The following is a 10,973-nucleotide window of genomic DNA, read 5'->3' on the forward strand; positions in this document are numbered from 1 at the left end:
AAACGCACGTGAGAATGTAGTTCGATTCGCTCGAGGAGAGGACAAGATGATTCGTATGTATATTAATTCTGTCGAGGCTGCTTTCGAATACGCGAATCAGAGTCGAAATTTAACCCTTTGCGGTCCGAAATGCTCTTGGTTTCTCAGTTTGAGGTTCACGTCGACGTTAGTTCGTTCTTTATTAGTTCAATTACAGCTTAATATGACGCTCTATCTATTTATTCGAGAATCTTTGGGAGTTGTTGAAATGTTACCTTTAAATGGTATAATTGTGATACTACAAATAAATATAGAAAAAATTCGGGACTGAGGGTCCCAATCGAAGAGAAAATTGCAATGCCGATGCACCTATCGTAATAGAATTTTATCGAATGGTAAATTCCCATTTTCTCGAACTATAAAGTACCACGTGACGGACGCGTGTACCATTTATAGGGGATTCCGAGTTTTTAATATGTTTTAAAACACATCTGTACGAATGTGTACCAACCGTTCCGAAGGGGTTAAGATACACGTGCAAAGGTAAGTGCTGTCAGATAAGAATGCGCGTAAGGTAAAATCTGACGCTTAATGGGACACAAATTCTCCGCGCCTGATTGGCTCCACCAATTATTTCTGCTCGCGGAAAAAAGTGGAGCAACTGGCCATCTTCGAAACGCGAGCTCCTCGATCACGAAATTACGACATCGACCGCGTCCGCGATCGAATTACTGGATGATTGCTGATAAACGCGCCGATCATTGGCCAAGTCGGTTAACTCCACTTATCGAATTTTTCAGAGGTTCACCGTGAAATCGCTTCATTGACTCGACATGTTGTGTATCTCGAAGAAATCTTATTATTGGGTTTAGTACCACAAAGTAATAAAGATTCCGTTGAACACGCGAAAATTGTAATAATATAGATTACTTCAGGAGAATGCAATTTAATAGTACAACTACCGATAACTTGCACCGTCTTTCTAAAGTTTCTATATAAAAGCTACAAGCGTGAATCTAACCCTTAGCACTCCACATAGTTTTGCGATACGTCAGCAACTCCTACCAATTTTGATAGTCCTTCTGAAAATTAACAATGTTATAACATTTCTTAAACTTTTAATTCCCTTCTCAGTACAAACTTTGTATATTTGGAAGATCTAATAATCTTAAGGTAGTTTCCTTAACATTCATTAAAATATTTAATATTACTAGTGCAATATTGGAGCCTGCAGAGTTCAAAAGGTTAAGATTTCAATTGGTTTATATTCCAGCTGAACTACCAAATCAGCTTCTTCCCTCATTTCTGACAGAAGTATCAGTACTTTCGTAGTAATTCTAAAAGAAATTAGGAACTGCTCATTTAGAACCAACCGGTAGCTAGTGTTAACACGTTGAGTGACACGGGGGTCACCGGTGACCCCAACCAAATCTAATTACCATAGTTCACTCAATTAAACCATGATTATTTGAAAACATTTCTATACTATAAATAATGCTAACTAATGTGGTGACATTCAGCTAGATGAACCTGCAACAATAACAGTGCGATTCAATCAAACGATTTAATATCATATTTTTTCAATTTCAAGTATTTTGTACCATGAAATCGTGCGGCATTCGACGTGTTAATAACAAAACGAAACAGACACAAGAGATTCTCAAAATCGATGTACATGCTTCACTTTCCTCTACATATTTCGCAAGAAAATTCGGGCTAACCACTTTTGTCGAACGAGTGGTTCGAATATAAGTGGATCGTCGGACGGTGTACCGGTTGCGCAACTTCGCTCGGGAATTTGTTGGAATCGACGCGATTCGACGTGCCGCGGCGCGGCGTCCTCGAGCCGGCTGATTTATCGCGAATAATTACGGGACGCCTCGCGCTGTGCGTGTCTCGGTGATTTTTCAAGAAGGTTGTCAACAATTTCGAAAGGAATCGCGCTCGAGAAGCTCGCGTCCGGACCAAACCCGTTTCCTGAAAGGATCCATTATCGCGCGAGAAAAGAGGCGACGCGACGGTTGCATACGCACACATTGATCCACTTACGACCAGCCGTGACTGGTTCGTTCGCCGACCCATCCCCCCGGACGCATTCTCGTTCCATTTTCCTCTTTGTCCGTCGGCGTTTCCTTTCTGGCTGTGCTCCTTTTCGTACGAGCCTCAATTACCGCGGGTGATGCAATTACACAGTCTGCTTCGTACGAAAAGAAACGTCCGATTGTCATCTCCCCGACGGGAACAAAGAGTTCGTTTAATCGAAGACAGCCCTGCGTCTCGGGTTCCACGCGATTCTGTGGCTGGATATCGTCGTCGAGCCTCGATAAATAGAATAAACAGAATTCCGATGGAATTCGAGGTCCGGAAAGCGAAAGACACGACGTGGAATTGTTTCATTGACCCTTTGAACTCTGTAGACTCCGATACTGCACCAGTTATAATGTTGAATATTTCAATAAATCTTAAAGAAGCTACCCTAAAATAATTCGATTCTCCACGCATCCAGATTTTGTACTAAGGAAAATAAAAGACCGAAGAAATGTTATGGTATTTCTCATTTTCGCTAGGAATACTATAAGAATTAGTTGCAGTTGCTGATAGATTACAAAACAACCTGGAGTGCTAAGGGTTAAACATGGAGTTTAGTCTTACAATTCTCTCGCGAAGCGTGTAGTAGTTCGATTCGCAGAGGTTTTCCATGGTCGAACTAAAGGCAACGAATTCTCTGAGATATCGTTAGAGGATTAACCCTTTGCACTCGAAAGTTTTTCACTAGAAATATTCAACACTCTTTGATAAAATATAGACGACGCTTGTTGCGACTAATGTAAATAATTTAATCGATGACTTCGTTGGTAATGAAGATCGAGCAATTACCCACTCCGCAAACAAAAGACATCCGCGTATCGGTGTTCTGTGTCCAATAAGTTGAATATTGTTGCATGTTTATTCTCTAATAAATCATTATTACTAACCCATAAATGTTACTAAATAGTGCACCACCCATAGCTAGTTTACTGACTAATAACCCAATAAAGTTAAAGGACAAAATTATTTTACTTTGATATTTCACATAGTGACGCGTTATACAAAGTTTAGTGTTAAACGTCAAACTTTATAAGTTTACCGTATCAAACCGAGTGGCGAGAGTGACCTCTCGAGTGCAAAGGGTTAACAGAAGACAACGGAAGCATCGAAAATGAAGTTCCTCGGTAATTTCCATTGTAACGAGACGTTTCGCCGATCAGATTTCAGCGGCAAAAGCTGCGAACGCCACGGAGTAACGTTATCCGCAGGATGGACGGCAGTTTGAATTTATTAATAATGCGTAGTGATGGCGCGGCCCACTGTCCATGAACGCCGTAATCGTCGGGCACCGTTAGGAGCGTCGTTTTCTCCGATAATTACACGTTAGCCGGCGTTTGGGCAGAAAATTCGTCTACGCCGGGCACCGTATCAATTTATCGCTGACCTTATTCCTCCGCGGACGTGTCCACGGTTGCGTGTGTGGGTAACTGTAAATTGTCGTGTTACGTTCTAACTGTAATTCAGGCTTTTCGACGTCCCGTAGCGAAATTACGCTAACGCCGCGCCGCGCCGCGTCGGACATGCTTGATTCGGTTCTTTCACGGAATCGATGAATGACCGCTGCTCTTCAGCTGCTCCGTTTCGCCTTCGAGTTTTCGTCGCGAAATATTCATGAACAGTGATATTGAACCTATGGAAATGAACAGCTTTCGTTTCCAAGAACTAAATAAACAGGAACTCATGTTCACGAGCAAATAAACAACATTAATCCTTAGCAGTCCTACGTCGAGTCGGACTCGACATTCTATTTTATTGCAACCTCTACTTGTTTTAACAATTTCTTCTATATTTATTTGTAGTATCACAGTTGTACCATTTAAAGGTAACATTTCAATGACTCCCAGATATTCTTGAGTAAATATTAAGCTGTAATTTAATGAACTAACAGCGACGTGAACCTCAAAGTGAGAAACGAAGAGCACTTCGGACCGCAAAGATTTAATACTTGATTCGAACTCCGTTCACCGAGGAAATTCGACAGTCGGTTTAACCCTTTGCAATCGAGAGATGACTCTCACATGGTTCGATACAACGAAACAATGAAGTTGAATATTTAACATTTAAAATAGAAGTATGCATTGCTACGTGAAATATTGAAATGAAACACCTCTGTTGCTTAACACGTTAAGCGCCACGAAAATTTTAAGCGTTTTCCCATAGAGTTTGCCTTTTGTAGCAAAGAAAAGTAGGAATAATTATGAATTGTTTGGCGTTGCAACGTTTGCGTTACACTATTATCAATTTAGTTGCCTTATTAAACATTTTTATTTCACATCGGTTGTCTTGTATGTTACGATTGTTTTTTAGTCATTCAGAAGCGTCAGTCACCAGTGACTGACATCGCGCTTAACGTGTTAATTTATCTATGAATTATCCTTAAATTAGTTTCAAACAATACGACCTATATCTCGTCGAAGAAAACGTTGAATATTTCCATCGAAAAACTGTCGAGTGCAAAGGGTTAAAACGCTATTGAAGGAACTTACTCGACGCCTCGAGGACCCGAAATCCTTGGGAATCTTCGATACACGATAGTCAACGCGGCGAGTCGTCTTGGATATCCTCGACAGCGTGCGCATTCCTACCGATTCCCGTCTCCGACGCAAGAATAGATTTTACAAGCGCTCCCGTCCTCCTCTCGCTTCCGTTGTCCGTCTCGCTCCTCCTTTTTCTCCATTATCTCCCGCGAGCGAGCAAACACGATAAGCGAGCGTTCGAACACCGCGGAGCGTTGCTTGCAATTAACAATACACGGTAAAAATAAATTAAATTCCTCGCGTCGAATTACCACGTGAGAATGTTACGTTCGACGGAAGTATTCGTTGCACATAATCCTCAGCTTTTTAACTTATGAATCTTGATCGAATGGTAATTCTCTTCTTAATCGATCTCCAGGCGCGCGGGCAATTTTCGAGCTGCCGATTAGCCGCGCCTGTAATAATCTATTCGGTTCGAAGACAATACACGCAATGGCATCGCGTTTTTCCACGCTTTGTTTCGCGGCGTTGATCGATTCTTCTCCCGTTGCATCAAACCGTGACGCGTCGCGTTACAGAACTCGTGTTCGTCGTTCTCCAGTGTCGGTAACGTGATTTGTCGCGTGATATTACAGGCACGACCGTAGGAAACTTCGAGATCCGTTCGATAAACCCGTCGGTCCGGCGTTTCGAACGTTGCCGCGTAAATTACGCGCGGACGCGATAAGGAACGAAAGGAGCAGCAAGATCTGAGCGATTTATCGCTTAATCGTCTTTAAACCGTGATCGTTGCACCGTGCCCGTGCAGTGGCGCGACGAGCGTCGCGAGCCTCTCATTTATTAATTACCCGCGCACGTTCAATTACGCTTATTTGTAAATTATAATCTCGTAACGGTACCGCTCGTGCCACCACATTTTAGTACTGTTACGCCGGTTACTCCCACGCGTCGGGCTCGCTGCGCTCGGCGTTCGAGAAATCGGGTCACTTTTCACCGGGAAACTACGAAAACGGTAAACGTTACCGTCGCGAGCGAAATTTCGCCGCTCGACAAAGAGAGAAACAAATCGAACAACAATGTACGCGACAGATCGACTAATAACGACGATTTCGCAGATTAGGACACGCGAATAATAGTCACCGAGAATTGTAATACGTATTCTGTGTAACTAATTGTAACACCAATTTTTCCTGTAAACACACGAATGCTCGTATCCCTCTAATAAACCAGTTTACCGCAACTTTTTCCACTCCACCTCGGCAGTACAAGTTTGGTCCGAACTTTTGTAGACACCCTGTGTACACCAGCGAAGAAATGAAATTTATGTAATGGGACGTCCGATTAGGCAAACGTTTATGCAACGGAGAAGCATTCGTTGCGCGCTCTCGGAATCATGAATGACGCTGTAATCCGACGAAATCGATTCGTGAAATGTTAGCAGCCGGCGTTGCGTAACGACCGCTATCGTTCCCGGCGATCGCGGCGTGTCGCGATACCGCGGTTTAATTTATTTCGCCCAGAACGTCCCTGCCTGCTCCCGGGAAACGTGGAAACGGTGACTTACGGGGACAGAAACGAACCTCGAATCCGAATCGCTCGATTACGGGTGCAGGAAGTCAGCAACGGCCGTTGCCGTCACCATGTCTTTCCATTCGAGGATCGCCGCCGATCGGGAATCGGAGCCGATCGGCCGACAACGACGAACCTGGTCACGTAACTTCGACGATCGGAGGAAAAACTTGAACAATACGCCGGAGGAATGCGCGAAGGATGAGACACGGAATCTCGCGACGCAGCAGGACGCGCCGCTGATGCATCCTCCTTCATCCGCGAAGGTCAACGCTTACGCGCGCGACGAGACGCGTCGCGTCGCGTGAATCCGCCTGCCGCTTTTTATTCGTGTCACCGCCCGAATTAACGCGGAACATCATCTCCGCAGGTTGGATGAGTATCTTTACATAAGGTTCTTTTTATCGTTTCATAACAACTCCGATGTCCTTCGAGATGACAGCTGCCTCGCTTCTGTATCCGACGAATGAAAATCGAGTTCTGGTGTTGTTGACTTTGGGTAGTTTATTCTGTTCCTTGGAAATTTGCAATTTTACGAATCGGGACTAGCGGATTTTACTAATTAGAAGTATTTAGTCGTTCGAGTGCCACGGATCTTTGCGAAATCTCGATAAGCGGCGCGATCGCGCTTCGTTTCAGTTCAGAAAAGAAATGGGAAGTATTGTTAAAAACAGTTTGGTCTTTTCAGTTCAGAAAAGCAATAAGAAGTATTGTCAAAAACATTGTAAATAGCAGTAGATTTTCCAATTTTTAAATAGGTAATAAATATAAATAAATAATTAGAAAGGAAACGAATAAGGAGAACGCTTGCCACTGAAGCGGTTAATTTTCCCGAACAGATCTCCCCGATTTTCCGAGCGAGAGATATCACCAGTTTCCTCAACAGGATTTCTCAAATTTTCCAGAACAAAGTTAGAGATCGTGAAACTACAAAAACAAGTCGCATAGAAATCCACTCTGCTGCATCGATTAAACCGCACGTCTCAGCGGGATCGAAGAAATGCGATCAACGCTAATTTAATTACCGTCTAAGGGCAATCGGCGCTAATTGATTCCAGCGTACGATGCGGCGATCGGTCGGAGCAAGCTGCGGTGTTCAACGTCGAGGAAAAACGTCGGAACTGTCGCGGTACATGAAACGCGGGATAATCAAACGTTGAAATGCGCATCGGCTGGATGCGCTCGGCTCGCCACAAGGTTAGCCGCGCAATCGCGTTTAAGGAGCCGATGTCGTCGTCTGGATCGCGACGACGCGGCCCGTGGATCACGCGAACGAGGACGCTCGTTAACCGTGACATTACTTTCGGCGGCGATTGATTCCAATTGGAAGAGACACTTTCGTCGAGGCTCTCGTTAGTCCGGGCGCAGCCACCGGAAAAAATCAACGCCGCCAATTAACCTGAGAACCATCAACAACTCACCCTCGAGAGGCCGATCCTCTTCAGCCGCAACGATCTTCGACGTAACACCGTCGAAGCGATCGATCCGTGAAACGCAAACGACCGGCCCGTGGAGCATGCAACGGTGCAGCGCGTCGAACGACCAGAAACCCTGATAAATATTCAGCAAAATTTGAGTAAAACAATTAGCGCGAGCAGACGCGGCCGACTCGACGCTCCGTTTTTCGCTTTCGGAGTCCAGCGTCGGAGCGAACGGATTTCCTTTTCCGTTTCTTCTTCTGTAAACAGTCATTTCAATTTTACATCGAACGTCTCGCTGAAGTTGCTAATCGATTCGACTGAATATCGCGAACACTTTTACCGTCGGGCTCGTCGAGACGATACTCAATGCTACCGCTGAACTATCCGATCCGGCGGACCGGTGGACAAAGGTACGGTTTCTAAACGCGGATATCGATAAGATCGTATCTCGCCGAGCGGCGGGGGAGGGGGAAGGAAAATCGCGTTCCACTTACGCGGCCAATCAAGGCGATTTGCATTCCGCGGACGGGCCCGCGAATCCGTCCGCCGTTGCATCGTCGGTTGTGGTTAACCCTGAAAATTATACGCGGGAACGTGGAATGTGGTCGACGACGAAGGCTCGCGTGCACTCGTCCGAGCGCCGGTGCATAATGCACCGTGCAGGAAACGCTTGATTTCGAGTCACGGTGAACGCTGTCGATCCCTATCGCGCCGCGCCACGATCCATCGACCCTTACCGATCATTATCCCCGACCGGCGACGCAACGCGCCGGTCTCCGGCGTTCAATAACGCCGTGTTCCGCGGAAAAATGGCCGCGCGACGATTAGGGCGAACGGAGAGCCTCGGGGATCGAAGAAACTGCGACCGTTCTGTTCGATTGCGGCATTTCACGAAGTTCGACGTCGCTCTTTGCGGCTGATAGACGGTTCTCGTGGATTTTCGGGTGCTACGGTTCTCTGGGGACTCTGCAAACTCGACGCTTTGGAATTTTCAAGTTTGAAAGTCTGAGAACTTGAATATTTCAATTTGAAACGTTGAGATCCTCGGACTTTTAAACTTCGAAATGTGTTGAAGGTGATGCTTCTGTTCTGGATTCGTGTTCGGAATGAAAAACTCTACAAGAAACGTCCGATTTGGACTTCGCCTGATATTTAATGTTTAACAGTATCGTGTTAACAATCTTGGCCCCTGGACGAGACGCGGCAGCCTCGCGGGAATCGGTTCTCGAGCGACAAGCTCCAGTCGAGAATCGTCCAAGTCCTCGTTGACGAGCCCGCTGCGCGTCGTCCAGGAAATGATAGACCGTTTCCTTTATTTCCGTTGCATTGTTAGTTTATTATCAATTAATCTTGCATGGCATTCGACACGTAACAATATACATAACACGTTCGCAGATAATTGAAGAGGAAAAGATGGATCTCCCTGTTCCCTTTCGATCGCTGCTCTTTTCTCGTTTTTTCACTTTTTTCCGAATTTTACAATCACGGGAAGGTCGCGTCCAGCGTCGCGATCGGAAAAGCAGACGATTTTCTCGACGCCCCGCGTACATGGAAGCAGCATTCCACGCGCGGCGCGCTCGAGTCGCTGATCTTTCGAGTCTTACGTAAGGACTCGGTGCGTACCGTGAATTCCGAGCGGAATGAAATTGCCGGGAAATCGCGGAGGAGAGTCCATCGTTACATACAAATATATTTCTCATGGTGTACGTCCGCGCGATAAATAAATAACTCCGTAGTTCTCCGGCGATCGACTCCTCGCCTGGCGATATAGCTTTCATCCGAGAACTATCGAGCAAGCTTCCTCTCCGTTTAACGCTTCGCACTCCGCTCGTAATTACGTCCTTCTATTCCGATATAAGTTTCCCGATGCTTCTTTTCTGTTATATAATCATTAAAAAAAAAAAGAAAAAAAGAGTTAGTAAGATCTAGCGGTAAGGTAGCAGACTGCAGAACAGAATATCGTTCTCCGTTTCTTACATCGCCAACCGAAGAATCGACGCGATCGCAGCATCGCGAATAGGGTCCAAGAAAGTTCACCGAAATCGACGAATCGCGACCCCTGTAAACGGCTCCGATTTCCAGATATTTATCACGAGGCACGCGTTCCCTTCGGGCTAAAGGGTTAAAAGAACAAAGAAAACAATTAATGTCGAGCTGAAATCACTCCGTTCGGGAGCTTTCATGCGATCTGGCACATGCGATTAAATAAATAAATTCCAGTTGCACCTGCGTCCGACTTGGTACTCGGTTCACCGAATTTCTGGCAAATTCGTCTAATAGTCTTTTCATCGAACGCTAACAAAAGGACCCGAATGACTGTCAATTCCTCGTCCGCGGCGTCGTTTGGTCCGTTCATCGTGAAAGACCGCTCTTTCGTCTTATCACTGTACCGAATGGAATTTGCTTTTTGTCACCGAACACCAGCGAGAAACGAATAAACGTCTTTCCCGTTGGACTGGCCAAGGCCGGGGGACCAAATGCCGGCCGGGAACGATCAAAATAGCCACGGAGTTGACCAAGTCGGACATTTTATGGCGTTTGGCACTGATCCCTAGGCTGGATCTTGCTGGGGTAGCGCTGTCGAGTCGAAATCCCAAGGAAAAGTAACGAAATAAAACGAAGGCACTGTCGTTATGCGCAGCGGGCTGCTTAGCTATGCTTCCTGTAAACAGAAAATGGCGGCGTCCGCGTGGAACCGGGATTCGGGCGGCCAATCTGGAGCGTCCATTTTGCGAAGCGTTGTCCGCTCGCACCGTAGACTCCGGGAGATTCGAAAACAATTCGTTGCATCCTCTAGCGTCGACTTTGATTTTTCGCCTACGATATTCGATAGAAATCGGTTCACTTAAGGAACTGAACGTTTACAAAATGGCGTCGCTGACCAGTATTTCGTCGTTACAGACGGTAGCTAAAATGGACACGGTCCCTAGAGTTATCAAAGCAATTTCATCGGACAAAAGTAGCTTGATTGTCCAGTAGCGAACAGGCCTCATTGTTTCCCCACGGTATTAATATCGACCTCTGATTCACGAACAGTGAAAGGAATGTCTCGGCGTTTCGCAAGCCGAGACGCGAGTCCGATTCGACGTCGAAGTGTCACTAGGTCACCAGTTTCAGAAACCCTCGTGATCGCGGGACGCTTACGAAAACCGATCGGCCAGCCTACTTGCGCGTCTGTTTCGATATTAATCGTTTCCTACGGGGAACAAAGGCGGCCGGGAACGTTGGGACGGCCAATGGATTCGCGTGACCTACTCGCGGACAATTACGGCGAACGATATCGAGACCGGCGGAGTAATAACAGAGGCGTAAAACATCGATCGGCCTCTCGAAGAAACTGGAAAAAGGAAAACGAGCGTGTTCCCTCACACTCCGTCGCGTTTCTAGTTCCACGGAGGAGGAGGAGGAGGAATGTGGAGCTTGTAAAGAACGAAGGAAT

At 46.0% G+C, this 10,973-nt stretch overlaps 1 protein-coding gene across 8 annotated transcripts in view; it reads right to left on the reverse strand.

The window, feature by feature from the left end:
- The window catches only part of LOC116426718 (uncharacterized), a 28,345-nt gene extending 19,916 nt beyond the window's left edge, over window positions 1-8,429 (reverse strand). For 4 of the 8 annotated variants that reach the window (XM_076370686.1, XM_076370681.1, XM_076370651.1 and 1 more), the window contains exon 1: window positions 7,535-8,429. The gene's annotated coding sequence lies outside the window, so the exon portion shown is untranslated. The other 4 variants (XM_031976056.2, XM_031976055.2, XM_031976059.2 and 1 more) reach the window with 4 other exon arrangements.
- Between the last annotated feature and the right edge of the window lie 2,544 nt (window positions 8,430-10,973).

Source organism: Nomia melanderi, chromosome 1, assembly GCF_051020985.1.
Source record: "Nomia melanderi isolate GNS246 chromosome 1, iyNomMela1, whole genome shotgun sequence".
In the NCBI taxonomy this organism is placed as follows: Eukaryota; Metazoa; Arthropoda; class Insecta; order Hymenoptera; family Halictidae; genus Nomia; species Nomia melanderi.